The following is a 20,496-nucleotide window of genomic DNA, read 5'->3' as shown; positions in this document are numbered from 1 at the left end:
CCGGCAAATTATTCGACATTCGCAAAGATTGCGTTTCACCAGATAAAGAGGTTATGTCGCGGCCAATCAACATGGAAATAGTTTTTCAAACTTTGCGGGTCGTGAATAAAGAACAAAAACCATCGACTGTGAAACATCCATGTATATTTTCCTCCCAAAGATGTAAAAATCAAGGATGGGCACAAAAAGTTGGAAGGGAGACGCGTGCAGATTACGTAAAACTTTCCACGACACGCGCGTTTCGTAAGCCATTATCAACCGTGGACGAACTGGCACTCGCATGCGCCATGATCAAGAGAAGGCGAGCCCGGTGATAAATTTAATCAGACGAAGACGACTCTCCTTCGATAAAAACTGTTTGTTTGCATTAGATAACTCGCGTGTGGAAACCGACGACTACGACAATAATACATATACGTGTATCAGCAGAGTGTATACACTGTTTCGGAATATTGACCGGGTGAGGTTATGTATGCCAGATGTAATTAATGCGTCACTTTCCTCACTATCTTTATTCCTTTCTTTCTTTTTCTTGGTTATTTTCCGCTCGTGAACTCACGCGAAAGCTTCCAGATTATTTCTGTTTACTCGAATCTTTTCTTTTTTCCTCCACTTGTTTCATTAATTAACGAACAGGTCAAAATATACACACACTTTGCGTGGACCAAAATGCAAAGTGTACACTTATTAAATGACGGTACACTTTGAGTAACTTTTTTTTTTTTCCTTTTCCCGAGCGTGTGCTCCATTGTTCTGCTGTTATGTACGTGAAACTCTAAAAGAAACTATCTAATTCTAGGAACGGAAAGAACGGCAGATTAGATTTTTAGTGCACGCGCTTACGTTACGGACTTTCATAGTAGGTCAAATAAGTTTGCGGTTCGATGAACTTATTGATAAACGTTGCAATGTTGTATCAGCTCCTTAAATATAAAAGTCGAGGGAAAAATTACATCTCGTTTTGATTATTCTTACTTTTAACGATTTCCAGGAATATCAACTCATGGGCTCGTACAGAGCTACATTTATAAAAGAAAGTGACACAAAGAACCGTCAGAATCGGAGTTTAGTTCAATGTATGTGTAAATAGAAAAAAAAAAAAGTTGTCGATGATAAAACGTGTTTTCCTACATGTGTGCACAATGATAAAAAATGAGTATCGGATGATGCGCGTCACCTTATCGTGCCTCAGCACTGGTGCTCCAGTCCTTATCTGTCGGTCATTTTTTTTCCCGCTGAAATTAAACGAAACACGCTTGACTCTCGCGTGTACAACGTACCTGTCTTTCTTTTTCTGGAATTTACGACAATGTAAGCCACGTTGCCAGGTTATTTTTTAATTAAATAAGTCTTTGTTGAAACTTTCTAATTTTCTTTCGAGTTTTTACGTACTTGTTTACAGTTTACGAGCAATAGTTTGGCCAAGTATAACTGTCGTAGCACGTGAACTTGCGTGAATTCCGATCCTCCGACCGTGACCTTGAAATTTCCTAACCTCCCAACCAAAGATAGTCATTACATCTGTTCGATGAATTTTCCCGTTACAACAGGCCCATAAAACCGTGACACTGGATGGTACCCAGCACGATTTAAAAAAAAAAAAGAAAAAAAAAATCGATCACCAATATAAATAATGCCTTTACACTATACGCAGACATTGTATACCGGCGCAATGGAAAAACACCCGGTTTGAAACGATGTATTTTTATCATCACCTGATGCGTGACTCAACGTAGCGGCAGACAAACGTTGCGCAACTCCCCTTTATACTACTTAATATATACTCTCTGGAGTGAAAAAGGAAAAAAAAAAGAATAAAAAAAATAAAAAAAAACGCAATTCAAATTCCTTTGCCTCCGGCTTCTCATACGTGTTCAAAAAAGCAGCTCCGAGATTTCTTGAGAACCTAATTTTATCGGTAGTTCATGTATGTATAATTGTGATTCCAAAGGTCGTGGCATAAGCGCGCGAAGATTAACTGAATAACATTTTTGAGCTGAAACAGTTTAATTTATTTTCAATTATTTTTACCCACTTAGTTACCTCCAATTGAGGAAAAAAAAAAAGAGAAAAAAAAAGAAAAAACATCTCTTGGATGTTCGTTCAATGTTATTCGTCTATACCGTAAGAAGCTCAGAAGAGTATAAAATACACATAAATAAGAAGAGAGAGGTGTATACGTCAGGCTCCATAAGATATATACGTATATATATAAAAGAAGGAAGCTGTTGAGCCGCATGGCAACCGTCCAAAGACGCATGCAGAGAGACGTTTTTGGGGGGTCTATGTGTACTATTAGAAACTCTTCAACCGGTCTGGCATCTCTGCTTGAGACGCACGTGACTTTTTGTGTGTTGGTGAGTGTGTGAGTAGTTATATAGAAGCCAAATGGAGGCTGCAACGGTAAAAATGTTGTACACACGAAATAGGTCCGGAGAGACGCTCACGCAGCTTCTCTTTCAGTCCACGAAAGAAAGAGAGGGTCGCCGGTGACGTTTGCTCGTTCTCGCGTGACGTCACCAGCGCGCTACGTATATTTAGAGAAAGAGAGTGCGAGGGTGAAGAGAGATGAATGGGGGAGGGGGGCATCTTTCGTTTGTTGCTCTGGTGATGCGCGCGCATGTATTAGGGAGGGTGGGGAGATGCGATTATCGCGTGCGGGCTTCCTGCGACGGAGATGTGATGCGATGATGATGATGGATGCTCTTGAAAAGAGAAAAAAAAACATACGTGCACGTGTAGCTCTATTTTGTAAACGAGGGTGTAGGAGTTTGTCGTACGTGTAAAGGATTTTTTTTACTACGTTAAATGGGTTGGAACGTGCACGGATATTGTATTTTGATTCGTTATTTATTTATTTGTTTGTTTTCGCTGTACGGGATGACGAGTTACTTTTTATCTGGGTATTGATATTGATATTGGTCTTGGGATTTTTATTAAAAAGTTATTTGAGCCAAGAAGATAATTTGTATAAATTTAGTATTTGTATTGAAAGAAGTTAGGGAGTATGATATCGATGGGAAAATAATAAAAACTCGAACTATGGAACGATGAAAATCCAATGAATTACTCAATTTTATATCGGTTTACACTTGAAAATCACACTTTTCATAAACCAAAGCAACATAAACCAGCAAAGAAGAGCGGAGGGGGGGGGTCGAGCGGGTCGAGCTTAACATTAAAAAAAAATCCATTACGTAAAATAAAACTGCGACGCGTTAATTTATAGCAATCCATCGTAAAAATCAGTTTATTTCATTTATTCAAAATAATCTGAATGCATATAACAATACTAGGCAAAAGGGAGTGAAAGTTGGACCCCCTTGACTCCCCACGGGTACGTCACTGAGATAGACAGTTATGTTGTCCAAAAAATAAATTTAAAAAATCTATACTTAATCCATCATATTGTAGAATAGGTGCTTTTTTTTTGTTAAACACGAACTGACAGATACTTAGCTAATCAAAAGTCAAGAGTTGATTTAAAACAACGTGTATACTAAAGCATTGATTAATTTTTTCAAATCAGAACGCGGTTATCGTAAAAATTTATCAGCTTCAAACTGTGCAAGTGTTAAAATAGTACTTAACTCGTGTCATCAGCATTATGCTCGTTAATCCGATAATTTCATACACACGAGTACAGGATCACAAAAGGAGAATAGTGTGTAAATTGACTGTATGTGTGTCCTCAGTCTATATTTATTTATCTACGCAAGTACCAGTTAGGAAAGGAAAAATAAATAAAACGTATGAAAATTAGCAAAAGCTTAGGTGGTATATACCACACGTGTAATCAATATTAGCTCGGCTGAAACCTCCTTTCCCCTCATTCTATGTATAATTTGTGCACACGTGTGCGCGCGCCAGCAAAACAAGTTCAGCGCACGGTAAAATCGTAAAACCGCGAGAGCGATAGCGAATGAGCGAGAGGAGAAGGGGAGAAAAAAGAAGATACATACATCACGCAAAGGGGGGTCGGGTTCTCGCTCTACTTGCGCTTCAAGGAGCGAAGGAGGGGGTTCTTCGCGTGCAGCGTGTAATATGCAACCCTGTAAGTACATAATATATTTTATACACCGGTGGATCAGCATGGTCTGTGCGTGATGCATATGTTACTTACCTAGTGTATTATATACATACACTTATACGTGAGCATATTATATACATGCGTTGGTCGCGTGAGTGTAACATTATCGCGTGCGTCGCGTGATCGGGCGATTTCCATGGCACTGACGTTTGGCGCGCTGATGTCCTTTTTTTTCCTGGGATCGTAAAAGTGAAAAAATTTCTCTTACTTTTTTTTTTTCGATTGCACGTAGGTACAAAAAGAATGTACGTTTTGCTCTTGTCGCGCTTTTATTGTTCTTATCGTCACGCTTACTACAGTGGGTATACTCTACAGAATAAATAAAAGGATTTTTTTTCAATAAAACGTCGCGAACAGTCGTACCATTTGCGTGCATTTTTCGATGCTGTAAACGCACTAAAAAAAAAAAAATTTTTTTTTGGTTTTTATTGACTTGAATTTTTTGTTTAAATTCAATCATTTATTCATGATTCGTATCAATTTCGATCTCAATTTTTATCACCCAGTTAAATACGAAGGTCACTTCAGTAAAAGTACGAGATAACACAAAATTCGACACACATGATGTATATTATACTTTGTCCGACATCATCGGAGCTTGGCAACAATCATCCGCGTATACACGTACGTTTGATAAGTAGATATATTATATACCTGCATCGGTCCCGCGATCGGTATCACCCGCTGCGACTGTTAGAACCGATTGTAGCCGTCGCACTCGACCGATCCTCTCTCTCCTCGCGATGATACACCTTTTATTTTTCGCGCTCACCGGCGTTATATATACACTTAAATAAAATATACGCACTCGCGCATAAACACAAACTCTCCTTCCCCTTTTCCCGCGTAACTGTAGCTTGACCTCCTTTTCGGTGTTGGCGCGCGATCTGAGTATACAAGCTACTGCTTCTTGTAACGTATATATCTATAAAGTACATAAGGTCCATTGATGAGTGGCTGGACGTCCTCGTCGCTCCCGGCGATCGCATCAAGTGACGCGGTAGCACCACGCTGGCAAGTATAAGAGAACTATACACACGACTCCGTGTACACCGTGACAATCCATTACTTTGATTTGCCCTGTTGAGATTTTAAGGATTTACTCCGAAGAAATATACGTCAAGCTTCTGTAATGTCCAAGTAACCGAAACAAATCTCTCTTTCAGATGGCCATTACAGGGTTACAGGACTTTAAGTGTATGGTACGCCATACAGAATTCGCTATACGAAAAATGAGATCGTTTTGTCCGTTGGTAGTGTTTACTGAAAATCACTATAATTAAATTGACAGTGAAAATTAAAATTTCATGGCACATACAAAAAAATTGTTACTTAGAATTACTTGTGACCGTAACTATTTGTTTGACATTGTTTGAAATTGTTTAACAATTTTACAAGGATCTACGTTTTGCCGCTTCGTGCGTTTTTGCAATTTTTTCATAAAAAAAATCCGCAAACCCGCGTTGATATTACGTTCAAATGCCTAGCGAGAATCTAGAGCGCTCGGCTTTTTATTAATAAAATACATATATCACTCGAGTAGCCGGTTCTCTATAAATACTTTGCGTCAAACGCTGTACAGGTACGCCTCGCGAATGCGCTCCGATCGATATCTGTTTGGCTAAAAAACATGCGCGACGAAAGAAGATTGGAAGGAAAAAAAGGGGGTCATTTTCAATGCGTGTGAATCGGTCGATGTGGCGTGTACGTAGTAATTTCATCGGGCATCGTGAGCTTTTCATTTTATGTGCAAACGATTGGTGGTGGTGACATGTCGCAGATGCGGGTGTATGTATATATAGCGGAGGAAAAATCGATACAGCACATGCAAGCTACATGTAAGACTGAATGGCGTCGCGGACAGGTCTACTTTTCAGTGAGTCTGGTGACACACTATCGACGAAATCTTGTATCATGTATATGTTTTTTTTATGGAAGTTTGTAAAATAGGTGTATCGTAACGAGAGTCGTTGCCGATTGTTTTTTTTGTTCGTCAAAACAAGTGATGATTCATAGGAAAAAGTAAATAACGCGTTGGCTTTGCGGGGTTTGTTCTATATTACTAATAAAATAGTATTCGTCATTAAATGACGCATATATACCTATACGCAACAACAGCAAACAACGCGCAAAACATCAGTTAGTTGCCATCGTACTCACATTCAAGCTTCGCCTTGACATTTTTTTCTTTAAATAATTACGTAATCGCTAAAAAAACAGGCTCCTCGTGAGGCTCGTTTGGCAAAAAAATTACGACTCATTACGCGAAAGAAAAAAAAAAAACACATCAAAATTGCCATTGATAAAACAGTGACAATGCGTCTTATCGTTTCTCGAGCATATATATTTCTTATCTCGTTGTTTGAACGCTTGCAGCGAAGAATCCATACACCAGCGAAGCATGAGTTATATACACTATTGGGTACCTGCACGATAGGAAAGAATAAAAATGTCACGTTCGTGCATCGTGACTAAGGTTCAATTATCCAACTGTGCTCTAGTTTATATTCCAAATTAGAAAGCATATTCTAGGCCAAGTGACCATCAGTTTTGGTAATGTATACCAAAAATGACGGTAAAAATGTCCCAACGCAAATTTGAGACTACTTGTATTTCTTAAATTTACTCAATTCGTCTCCATTCAGTTTACAACCTGTCATAGACAACTGGTAGGCCCCTGGATGTAAAATGTCTTTAAATTTCAACTTAAACGGGGGAAAAGAGCCCCTTTTTCGGAACTCGCTTCCACACAAAAACACCAGCGCCATTGGGACACTCGCGTACGTATATATACGTTATTATTATTTATGCATGGGAGTCGAGTAACGGGTCGTGTCGAACCGGTCTTTGGACGGGGGCCCCGTTTTTCTCTCTCACTCGGACGACTCGACACACGCGCGTACACACCTACACACGAAATATCGGATATAAAAGCTCCCGATTGCGTGACCATGTGATTTTCGGGCCGAAAACTCTCTGCTGTTCATACATATGTATGTATAGCGCCATTTTTCGTCTCCTCTCCCGAGAATCTTATTCGTTTATGGCCACGAAAGCCGACTTTGGCGAGAATCCGGAAATTCTCGGGACGCGACCATATTATTTCTCTAGCGTCGGTAATATTCGGCGCTTCTCGAAAAAAGGACGCCCATAAATCGTCGCCTTTCTTTAATCTTGTTTTCGTGTTTCTGAGAGGCGTTTCCCCCCTGTATAGGTGCACACGACACTTGTAAACGTGAATTGTTCTTTTCTTCTCGCCCAACTTGACCTTGGGCCGCGTTTGTATTACGGTGGTTGTAATGCTTTTTTTTTTTTTTTTTTTTTTTTTTTTTTTTTTTTTTTTTTTTTTTCACTACTCTTCTGTGGTGGGGACGACAAGTCGTTTTGGTCGGTGGCGACACGATTGGAAATCCGAGCGGGAAATGCTAATTTCCTCTCTGGTTTATAGCTTTTTGGAATCCAGTCGTCAAACCCACGGATAAAAGGGACACGAGATGTAAAATCACGATAAAAATCCCACTGCTTTTCGGAATAAAAACGCTCGTCGTTTATGTTTCATATTTTACAAGCACTACCGTGATTTCGACTGTTCTGACGAGTTTTTCCGGCATCTCACAATTGGATCTTACAGTGCAGAACAGCAACTTTAATTTAAAGGGAATAAATTCCACGTGTTTTTTTTTTTTTTTCAACTTGTACGATATTTTCGAGTATTTGGAAAGCAACAAAGTTTACAAATTACTGGATATCTAGAAACAAAAATGGACCATTACGCAGTTGCCGATTTTCCATTTGATGCGCGACCGTACATAACCTCAAATCAAACTCTCGATGAAAATGTCTCGGTAAAAATTAACCGCTCGCGTGAAATCTTCCTAAATCGGTTGTTCCCCACAAATAAGTACCTGTGTTTTTTTTTGCTGCTCCCCCATCTCTCCTTCCTCAACACGAAAAAGAAAAAGGTCAAAGCCGGTATTTCCGGCGCGCGTCTCTGCACGCATATATACATATACATCCTGGCTACGTAGGTATAGCACGAGTCTCGGGCCGCCAAACGAAAATAGCCGGACGCGGCGGAATCGAAATAAACCGAAGCACGCGCTCCCCCAGACGAGAACAACTCTGCTCCCGATCGGAGCCCAGGTTCCTCCAGCCCCGAGGGTTTTTTATCTTTCCTCAAAAACTCGCTCATTAAATTTTGTCTTGGACGTTTAGGTGCTTTTCGAAACAGGCCGAACTTGTCTCTAATCGATTTTACCATTAACATTTCATGCACGATCAATCGCGAAATACCACGTACTTTTGAAGTCGTTCATCAACAAACGAAAAAACACGTATCTCGCTGGCCAAAACACGATAAAGTATCACTGAATTATATTTCGACGTGGTAGTAAATGTAACGTCTGGAGCAACAGAGACAGGTATATATACATACATGCGCAACAATAACAAATCGAGCGGATGACTCGATGAATGACCGCAGCCGCGCGACACCGCGTCATCGAGTTCGCTCTGCTTTATCATTATTATGTATATACACACGTCATCTCCGCGACATGGGAAAGAATACGAAAGTGACCTTTTCAAATGACTCATTGCTTCTGCCCCTTTTTTAAAAACACAATAAGCGTTGCTCTCCCGCAAGAGTGGCGAGACTTTGAAAAGCGCGTGCTTTTATTTATACGCGAGGCGACGATCGACTCGATGAATTTTTTTTCTCCCTCGGCTCAATTGATTACCATCGATAATTTTATTCACTTTGACGATCAATCGCGTGATACAAAACCTGTTTGAAACGGATCTTGGTTCTTGCTGTTCATATATATCATTGTACGCTAGAACTGGTTGGTTAGGAGTAGCGGGAAAAAGCCAGACAAAGTGGTAGCGCAAACAATACAAGCCTTATTTTCTGTTTTTTTTTTTTTTTTCTAGTGTATTAAAAAAAAAAAAAAATGGACGCTTGCTACCGGAAACGTCGTATATTAACTCTGACCTACATTATTCTTCTTTTTTTGTCAAAATAATAAAAATAAACAATTAAAGAACCAAAGAAAAATAACCTTACAGTAAGCGACACGTAGATCTTCAGTGGCTCTCTAAAGGTGGGTGCGCCCTCTGACGTCAATCCAGGAGCTTTGGCGCTCCTCGATAAATCTTGCAAGCTCTACTGGACTTCAAACAAATAATAACTCTTGCTTCTATGTTACTCGCGTGGGTCGAGCTTTTGATAAGTAAACAATTTGTCGGTAACGCAGTAGCCTACTGTACCTTCGGAGCTCAACTTTGTATATTCGGCTCACGGGGAGTAAATACTCGTCAAAACAAGGGAAAGCTGAAACTTCAATGGTGATAGTAAAAAAAAAGAGTCAAGCTTTGAGACACTGATGACTCCACCTTCTATCAAGGTCGTAGCGAATGACACGCGAGAATCGTGATTCAACTGTTAAAAAGTAGCCGCGAGACGCGCGCGACTTACAAGCCAATGAGCTCGCGATACGTCAGTGGTTGATTCGCAAAACAGGTTGTGATGTTTGATTTTTTTTTTTTTTCCTATAAATTCGACATTAGAAAAAATAATCATAATAAAAAATAAACATCAATTTCGCTCTTTAAAAATTTTATTGGGTTTTAAAACGCAGTTCCATTACTACAATACGTATATACAGGAAGCGTCTTGAAAAGTCATCGCTTCAGCCACGGACGTTATTTATTTATACGCAAACACGGTTCTAGAGGCGGGTGTTGAAATTTTTTCCTTTTCTTTCAACGACATCGCAAATCTTTGTTTTTTCTCATACGAATTTTTTTGAAGAGAAAAAAAACAGCTACTGCGGTCGTCGTTTCATTGGCTAGAAGCCAGTGCGCAAAAAAAGCGCGTGACAGGAAAGGAAGATCTTTTTTTTTTTTTTTACTCGCACAACCGAGAATAATATGAAAAAAGAAAGAATGAAATTATACAATTGCCATCAATCAGTGGTGTAGGTAACGGGAAACGAGTCTCGAGGGAGAGTAGGTACATTACGTAACTCGACAGCCCATACTATACTTAGCTTGAGATTAAAATTCAGTCTGTACGTATATATATAGCAAATCGTTGGGGGGGCATCAACAGACCGTATAACTTTATACACACACGATGGAAACACAAACTCATTAGCACGTAATGTAATATCCAAGCTGCACGCACGTGGCGTGGAAAATGTAGGGTGTGAGTGAGAGGGGCACTGTAACACACATTACCAACAACACGAAGGAGGGAAAAAAAGGCGTCTTCGCCGCACGTGCCCGCATGCGATCTCACATGAATATATGTATTAAGTATGTATGTATATAGGTGATGCTTGCGCAAAACAGCGGCCGACTGTCGCAATCGCGTTTCATTCTCTATGGTCAGATATGCTTGTTATGTGTTACTGTGGCGCCTCTAGTTTCCTTTTTTTTTCCTTCAAGATTGCCGTAATAGTATAATCTTAGTGCAGGTTTTATCGTTTTTTTTTTTTTTTTTTTTTTAAGATAATCACGTCCCCTGCTTGGGGCTGTTACTCATCTTTCACTGTAGTTTCACTGACAGAAAAAAATAATAATAAAAATCACCGTACAAAAGTGGTCATACAATGCTGCTCGATTGTCTAGTTTTACTTTTACTGTTTGAACAATAATTTTTACCGAATGGAGCAGTAATTTTTATCGTTGGTACAATGATTTTTTATCCATTACAGAATTTTTTTTTTACAGTGTTGTCTCTGAAAACAAATAAAATCAATCACCAAATTTTTCCACCCAGTCGATTATAGATTTTCACATACCAAGCAGTTTTTTTTTTTCGAGAGTTCCCCTACCAGAACTTCTGCGACTCAAAAAATGTTCTCAAATCACTAGAGTAATCGTTTTGCGAAAATTTATACCCGAATACTCTATTGTTACGTAGGGAAGATATTGGTAAGGAGGCGCTTCGCGAGAATGATCAACACTTATTACGTTAAAGACCTTCAATCAAGATACCGAAATCATAGGCAAGGTAGCGCGTGTGTTCCCTTCAAAGGCTCGTCGTGTACTCCCCCAATAGACTCTCTCCTCGCTCGCACTTCCCTTCCCCTGGCCCCAAGGCCCCTCGTTATGAGGTTTGAGGAGAGAGAGAGAGAGCGTACAGTCTCACCTATACTACTGTACGTTACACTATAACTTAACAGTTGCACATCCATTTCCATACACTCAGATGATCCTCGTAATTTTTTTGTTATAATATTGTGACTGTTATTATTACAATTTTTTACACACATGAAACATTAGCTTTTACCTTCCGGGCGAAGTTCTCCTCTTGTTGAGCAAGAAAAAAAAAAAAAAAAAAAAAAAATGTTGCACCAGCGCGTGTAATAAGACGATTGTATACTTTACACCCTTTACACCCCTAGAAACGAAAACCAGCCCTCCACTCCGCTTCACTACATTACTGTACGTATATAAAATATAATACAGAGATAGAGCCGGTCGTGTGTGTTGTTTTTTTGTGTACAAGAGAGCCACGTGCGCGCTTCATATATTTTACATGCACATACAAATACACTGTATGGCTTGCAGACGCATCGGAGCACGCAACGCAGTGGAAAAGTATCTGAGCCGAATATAAGTACAAAAGATAATAATAATATAGTGGCAGCAGCATGAGTTCCAGTTTCATTTCGCCCCCCTTTTCGTGTTTATCGCTATAGTATTTCTAGCCCCGGGCTCCGCTGGCATTTTGCTAATCGCGAACGTTGTTGTCGCTCTCGGTCTTGCCGTAGCGTTTGGAATATAATTTGTTAAGGAAAAAACAAAATTTAAAAAAAAAAAAAAAAAGGCTATTACAACATCATATCGCACGCCCACGCAACAGTGGAAATAGAAAAAGTAGGGCAAAACCGTCCATCATTGAGAAAAAAAAAAATTACTAAAGGAACGCATCTATTTGCAGCATAACGTCAGAACACATCGAGAGAATCTCACGTATATACTTATGTCTATGCTGTGCATATAGACTACGCGCATTGACTACGTGTACTAATTTTACAATAGAATCGCAGCCTCAGTCTGTGCATTACGTGCAAATATAGCCGCGTACATAATATAGTACGAGGAACGAAGAGTTACGTATATTTTGCATATATTCAATCGAGAGAGCATCATCAAAGAGCTACTACGTCATACGCGATAAATGATGCCAATTATACATACGACCACGACGACGACGACGAAGAGCAAGTTTTATTATTATCATCACTTTTAACCAGTGTTTAGTCACCCCCTCCCCTCACAACCGTCTCTGTTTCTGTGCCTATTCACTAAATTAAAGTTTTACTACGACTGTAGTACCTCCTATACCTCCCCTCGACACACGACCCGGTCGAGCTTTATTTATTTTGGGCGACGACAACCTCGTCGTCGTTGCTGCATCGTATCCCTGGTCAGAGAACTTTGAAGAGATTTCATTAATGCAATCATTCATGTATCATGTTTTTATGCACCCAATTTACTCAATATTTCAGAAATGATGTAGAATATATTTGTATCTATTCTTTTCTCATATAAATAATTATATTGTACAACCATACAGCGTGGTTCTAAAAGAAAAACAAAAATGATGTTACACAATTATCTTCTACATCTGGTATTATTATTACCTTCAATTGTAATTTAATTTTTCATCAAATTAGGAGTTTATGATGGTTAAAAAAAAGAATATTTATGTATTTAAATTTCTGGAAATTAAACTATAAGTATTACATTTAATTGTAATTTAATTTTTAATGAAATTAGTATTTTATGATAGTTAAAACAAAAATATTTGTGTATTTAAATTTCTGGAAATTCAATAAAAATAACATGTGACCATCTCTGAATGCCAGATTGTACAATATATGGTTATGTTTTCTCATGACATCTTCGAAAACAATGTTTATTGACCAATGCCAAATTAAAAATAGAAGTAATTAACTAAATTGGATATAAAAAAAAATTAAAAGATGACTTCTAAAAATTTATTCGTTATTTAAATGTGGTCGAGATTAAAATAGTCTAAAAGTGACAGTTGGTGTCGTTAATAAAATAATTAAATTTAATAAAAAATACATTGACACCTCTGTAAATTATTACCTCTGAAACAAAGTGTGAGAGACCTCCCAGCCAATTTTTTTTTTCTATCAAAATAAAATTAGTAATTACTACGCCTTATAATTGTTAAAGATCGTACTCACGGCTAACAAATATATGACCTTCACTAACACTCCAGTGCTTCTGTTATATAATCGGAAAAAAGCATTGTTAAACCATGAATTTCGAGTCCGTAAGAGCGTCGGGCTTTTATTTTATTCTGCCTATACTTGACTCGATGTATACATATTTTTTTTTTTTTTTTTTTTTTCTTTCGTTTCGATCGAGCTTACCGATCAATGTCTCGTTTATCATGGCGATTCACTATCGCCAACTATTAATCATTTGGTTAAAAATAAATCGATTCTCTGTGTAATATTCGTACTAACTTCAGTGCACAAAAAGAAGTTTATTATTTGATGATTCGAAGCACAATTACTATTTTCAATTAATCTAATCACGAGAATTTTTATTTTTATTTGTAAAAAAAAATAGATGAATACAATAAAGATTGTTCTCGGGACACATAAAAATAAAAATGTAATCGAATGTCTCGATCTCTGCAATTAAGAGCTTTTGCGTTGAATAAACAATGTGTTTTTTAATGAATTTCTTGAACACTTTTCTAACTACAGTATAAAATTATCTGTATTCAGTTCCATGAAAATCCAAGGAGCAACTATCGCAGTGCTGACGACGACTTGTGACATATATAATGTACATACGTATTTTTGATCATAAAAAGACTCGTCCGATGGCTGCTCGCGCTTCAACGTTTATGCCGGTCGACACAACTATTTCGAAAATCCGTGTGTACGATATAGAGTAGATTGTTAATTTTTATCTTGTTAATAGAGCGCATCAGTTTACTCGCGTGTAGATACGAGTGTAGATAACTAAGTGGAAAAACGTGTCTTTTTAGCAGCATATTTTAAAAACGTATACTATCTCGCGGTAAATTATCTCAAACGTATCGTTTCAAAGTTTATTTTCTGTAGCACATATTATTATTATTTATAAATTTTGTAATTTTTTTTCTTTTTTTTTTCAAACTTTAAATTGTGATTTAAAAAATTGTTAAGCAGAAATATCACTGCGAGTTCAAATAAATTTTTTTGATGTATATGTGTTTTTTAATGTCTTTCGTCAAAAAATGTTTTTTCGAAACAAATTTTCGAGGTACGTTTTTCTACTCTGTTATCGCGTTATCTTCTCAAAAATGGGTTCCACTACTATCATCTTCAAATAATCTTACAACTGTTTGCATTCGTACCAAAAGATTTGTTTAACAAAACATCTGAGCTTGAACAACGTAGTGCAAACCCTCCAATATTTGCTCTCTCGTCTCGGAAATATGGATATTTCTTTAAATTATCATTTTTACCTCGAGTCGGCAGAAGCAAAATTAAATAGACGTGTGCAATGTAAAAATGATTTGTAGCGTGTATTTAAAAATTTTTTTTGAAATAAGAATTCTATGACGTGTACACAGTAACCATACACGCATCGACAAAATAATAAAAATAAAATGAAAAAAGGTGGAAAAAAATAACTCCTCTTTTTCCTCAACAAACACATCACATAATCATGGCGCGAGCTGAGCTGCTACTTATCTCTCGACGGCATCCAGTATTATTATATATACACACAGTGATGAAACATCGGCATTCACACAATCGACACGCAGATAACTCTCCCTCTCTCTTGACACGCAGCGATTAGTGTTTCTACGCTGAAAAAAAATTTCGTCGATCCAAACACTTGAATTTTCATACGAATACAAACTATTCGTATGCATTCAAATAAAATAAATATCCATGCAAAAAAAATGACGTAAGATTTAATAGATTTTTTTTTTTTTTTTTTTTTTTTGTATTCGTAAAAACGTTGATTGGGATTGGCGAAATTGTTTTTGTTTTTGTTTAAGTGTGTATTTACGTCACCAGAGCGCCAGCACAGTACACTAATGGGGTACACCTTAGCAGCCGCGTCGAGAAACGTATCATCTCGCGTGTAACATAAATAGCCTCGTCACGGAAAATTACCGATCACATGTTGAACCGGTGCTACATGCCATCGTGTTCATGCTTGTGTTACGTGTTTCTCTCCCTTTCCATTATCTTCCGACGCTGGCTCTCGTTTAACTCTCAGTTTAGCCGCATATGCACACGGAATCTTATCGCGTACAGGGTACAAACTGTATATACGTATCTACTCCTGGTAGTATAGTGTGTATGTGTATTAGTGAAAAAAAAAGAGAGAGATAAGATACACAACAACAAGCCTTTTTTATACTCCCCGTACGTTTTCCGTGTGCTTACGTCGTTGTTTGCAAACTACTAGACGTATATATGTATAACACATTCGTATAGCTTTTATAATAGACAGGCTTGCGCGGTGCTGGTTTTCGTTCTAGTTAAAATCGCGGTCATAGTACTTTTTTTTTATTATGAAAGAAAAAAAAATTAGCTAAATTTATAGACTACAACACAACGCATCACAATAAACTACGAAAAATATATCGTCTACAACCAGCTCGTTGAAATTCAACTATATATATATGTGTACTAAGAAAAAGCGTTTAACCCACGTCGTATTTCGAAAAGCTGTTGTTCGCCCTCTGTTTAACCGAAGTCGACCAAAAAAGAAAGAAAAAAAACGTGCGTTCAATTATCCCGACCCCTACACCTCCAATAAACACGTATCGTCCAGCCGTTCGTTGAGCGACAAAACAACAGGAAAAAAGACAAGACACCCTCCCTCTCCCACACACACGTTGGCTTGCAGCTGTCCTTCGTTTCGTCGGACAATAAAAGAAATCTTTTGCGACTCTGACGCGCGTTTCGCTCTCATATGTGCTTAAGATTTTATCAAAGTAGATTTCCATGCCTTTTTTTGTGCCAAATATTGTAGGTTCAACGTTTCAACAATTATTATAAACGCGCAGGTTGGCTACCTCGCGCTTGTTGTATTGCACAACAATAAAAACCGCGTCGATCGCGTGCTGCTGTACTTACGGCAGAAGTCGACTGTTCAAAGTTTTCGGCTCTACTCTCTTCGTGCCCTTTGACAGATGTACCCGAGTGTGTGTGTGTGTGTGTGTGTGTGTGTGTGTGTGTGTGTGTTTCGATAATTACAGGGGAACACGTGTCTGATGCTTTATTTTTATACCTTTCATTTTCAAATATCCTCGGAGGGGTTGTTGCTTCGGTCGTATTGTGCATGTGTGTGTGTAATAACAAAGCTATGATGATGATGGGCAAGACAGGTGTGGCGCAGGTGCACAGAACTCGGCTCCATGTGACGACTCGCGTGCGTTTCATCGGTTGGAGGATTCATACGCGTTCGTATTTTTTTTCTCTTTGGTTCATATCTAATGTAATAGTGGATCGCATTTTTTTTTTTTAATATTAATTGATACTAAACACGCTAGAAAAAAAATTACTCGAAATCTAGGAAAATTTTAAATAAATTAATTTTGTCCAACTAGTTTTTTTTTTTTTTTTTTTTTTTTTTCTATGATTTTATGTACTTATTATTGTCGTCACTTTTTCACCACACACTGATGTTGTCGTATACAATGTGAATTTTGTCAATCAACACGAAGAAAGTAAAAATAGCTTTTACCGAGCCTGTTTTGATAAACGAAAAAATGAGAGGAATTCCGTATCGTTATGGGTATCGGAAAGCCGGAGAAAATCATCTGATGCGCTTACGTGTACGCCCACGTGTGTATTATAATGGGATGTATGCATGTTGCCTCTCGCACACCATCATCAAACCAGCTTATTGGAAATGTATGTGTTGTGTAATCGTGTGTATAGGCATATGAGCACGCAAACAGCTGTCGCGCCGTTTTAACTCGTCACATGTATATGTACAAACGTCCCACGTGTGCACATCACGCACCGCACCAGCTGTTGTCGCTGATATAATATTTACTTACTTGTAATTGCGTGTATTTTTTTTTTTACGGACTGATAGTTTTTTTAACTTTTGCCCTTCGGGGGATCGTTTTTTTTTTTTTTTTTTTTATTTTTTTTTATTTTTTTTTATTTTAGTGCACGCGAGTCGGTTCGCGTGAGTATTCTGCTTCCAATGGTATATTCATAGGTTTTATTTATTTATTTTTTTTTTTTTAAGATTGAGCGATGATTTAGTGCTGTGGGAAATACACGTTTTTACTTTCACGTTGTGACGGAGTACGATAGTTTTTACGTAAACCGATAAGCTTTTCAAGGTCACCTTTTTTTCCGTGCACCCCAGCCCTATATGTCCACACAGATTGTATTCATCTGTCTGATCCGACCATGTTGCGTGCTGTTAAAGGGCCAATTACGATTATTATGGGCGTATATTTTCCACCCAAGGATTAATTGTGTCATTGTCGAGGATCATGGCATAAAAATAAATTTTGCCGGATAGGTGCGCAGGGGTGAAACAAAAAAACTTTGCAATTCGATCGTTCGTCGCGGTTGAGAAAATTTTTTAACTCCACTGTCTTTGGGGAAATTTTAGTGGTTTACAAATCATCATAATTCGCACAACTTGATTTATTAAAAACGAAAAAACTTGCAGTTGCAAGAGCAAAAAAAAAAAACCGTTTGTATTAATTATAAAAGAACGATAATATGCGTCTTGTCGATGCCAATCCCCAATTTTCAGCAAAATGATTATGGAAAAATAAATAAAAATCAAAAGAATATTTCACGATTAAAAGACAATAATTAGATGTATTAGAGAGTATACTTGTAGCACTAGACGTAAAATCTACACAAAATATGAAAAAAAAAAAAAAAACACTCGCACACATCACGTATATAATTACACACACGGGCAAAAGCTCGCGCGGGCGCGCGTCATTCGGCTTATCGATTTTTCACACCCGTCGGCAACAATTTTACTCCCAGATTACACCACTCGATCACAATGCTTATCTTATCAGCGGAGCTGTATCTCTCGTGCTGTCCAAGCCTCTTGATATTCTCTGTATCGTCACCTCAAACGCTTAAATGAATTAAAAAAGGACAATTAAAAAAAAAAAAAATGAATCTCAGCCATTGTCTCTGTAACATATATATTATCTCTCGTAATTAACTAATCATGCCCGTATAGGCAGGATACTTGTATACATTGTACCCAAGCATGTTACGCACGCGCTTACGAAACAGTATAGTACACTCGTTGTATAGCTTAGGTGTGTATGTATATATACGTACAAAGTGATTTCGTAAGCCGCGACTGGCGCTATCGATCGCGACGTTTTCCGCTGACGCTCTCTCTCTCCTTCATTCATCCTCTAGATGACTCGTCCCTGACTGCCGCACATCTTCCGAGAGGCTCTCTCGACTATATTATACTCTGCCTCACACGACAGCCCACACAGTCGAGGAGCAGCGCGCGTGTCGAAAGCTATATATTTTCCTGCGCTTACGTCATCTCGAACGAGGGAGCCAAGACGCTCTCTGTTGCATGTATATATACAGCAAAGGAAAAGGAAAAAAAAAAAAAAAAAAAAATGCTTACGTAACGGGGACACACGGCGATCGTTGTTGCTGTGTCTCTAGGAGCCGACGGCGATTTATATATTATGTACTTGCACACGTCGTATGTACGATTCATAATTATACTCTCTTCTCGAGGAAGATTTTTTCATTTCGCTGCTGCTTTTGGAATTTTTTTTTTCTCCAAGTCAGACATAAATAAATCGAGCAGATTTATTGAATGCGTATCGATTATTTGCAAAATTATGAAACATTCGACTCCAAAGGCACTGCCCGAGGGCCGAAAAGCTAGAGAGAGAGAGTGAGTATAAAAATCGAAAGTCGTTTTTACCCCTACGGCTATCATGTGAAGCACGCGCGAGGCAAATTCGTTACGCACGTGACCCTGCGTCGATGTGACTATAAAATGTAAATTTAAAACTCGACCGGTACGCTTGTACCATGTGTCATTGTAAGTACATCAAAGGATTTTGAACGAAAAAGAAAAGAACTAATTTTTTAACTAATTTTTATGTAAATAAAAACAATCGTACGTTAAAAGATTGATTGTCACGTGACTAGAGCCTTTTTTTACGTGCTGTGTGATTGGTTAAAACGAAACACGTAGTTTTTTTTTTTTTTTTTTGTTAGTACGAAATAAAATTGTACGTAAATAATGTACTTTGAATTTTACAATATCACACATGTGCTCTTATTCAAACAAAATTTTATGAATCATTATTTCTTTATTTATTTGAATTGTAGCCTTTAAATATAGAATTGTCGATTGCGCATTGTTTATAATGATTAATCAAGCGAAAAAGTGTAAGCAAAATTTTTATCTCTTGGGTAAGTGTGGTGTGCAAGTTGGGATAATAAACATGGAGAATGAATGAAAAAAAAAAAAAATAAAAAAAAAAAAGTGAATTCCCAGACACCGCCGGTTTTTTCCATTAGCAAGTTATAATATCCCGTACTTGGGTCGCTCTCGAGTGATTACGAGCCGTTTCGCGCTGCATCTACAAAGCGCGTACACATGTATTAACGTTAATGCATCACATCCATACTCGCGTCTCCGGAAAAGGAAACCCCCTTTCCTTGGAAATTAACGTATTATCTGATCGCGGTATATAAGTTGCTCCAACCGCTCGCGGTTGTACCGTTTCCAACGAGAACTGTTCGCAAGTATAGTGTACTTGTAGGCTGAACATATCGTGCAATCAGTGAATCAGACATTCCACGAGCGCCAAACTCCGTCGAACGCCTCCGCAGACGCGTTATGTATATACACGAGCAAATTGTATTTCGGGCCGAACTACCGGGAGGGATGGTTTGTTTTTCGGAGCTGGCGCGTATTTTTTTTTTTTTTTTTTTTTTTCTGCACGAGGAGGCTAAAAAAACGACGACAAAACAGCACATAGATGCTTAGTAGTTTGGGGATTCATCTATAAATACATGGTAAATGTTTTATAATACATGTGTGTGGGTGCGGTGCGAAGAAACAAAGAGATATCACCACGGAAAGTTGATATTCCTAAGCGCTGCCGATGATGGGGGCGAGTACGAATTACAGGGATTACTTTGCTGACTATCTCTCCATATTCGTACGCGCGTACGACGAATCGCAGAAGAGTCTGATTAAGCAGGAACATGGCAGCAATCGTGTGTGTTTATCACGCAACTTGATCACTCGACATAAGTAATTTTTTTTTTTTTTGTTTTTTGTTATAGTCGAAACTAAATATATCGAGCTTCAAGTATAATATTTAAAACGTTTCTCTTGCTAGCGTACATCAT

General features: G+C 38.1%; 2 protein-coding genes across 4 annotated transcripts in view; both read left to right on the top strand.

Moving 5' to 3' along the window:
• The window catches only part of LOC149375062 (uncharacterized), a 92,972-nt gene that overhangs the window by 55,962 nt on the left and 16,514 nt on the right, over window positions 1–20,496 (top strand). The window lies entirely within an intron of this gene.
• The window catches only part of Pits (Protein interacting with Ttk69 and Sin3A), a 32,071-nt gene that overhangs the window by 3,527 nt on the left and 8,048 nt on the right, over window positions 1–20,496 (top strand). The gene's annotated exons all lie outside the window — the stretch shown is intronic.

The sequence above is a fragment of the Copidosoma floridanum genome, unplaced genomic scaffold (assembly GCF_036245765.1).
Source record: "Copidosoma floridanum isolate Cflo_tuat_1 unplaced genomic scaffold, Cflo_Japanese_pri ptg000012l, whole genome shotgun sequence".
NCBI lineage: Eukaryota > Metazoa > Arthropoda > Insecta > Hymenoptera > Encyrtidae > Copidosoma > Copidosoma floridanum.
The sequence above is the reverse complement of the archived record's forward strand: the minus strand, read 5'-3'. Positions and strand labels throughout refer to the sequence as shown.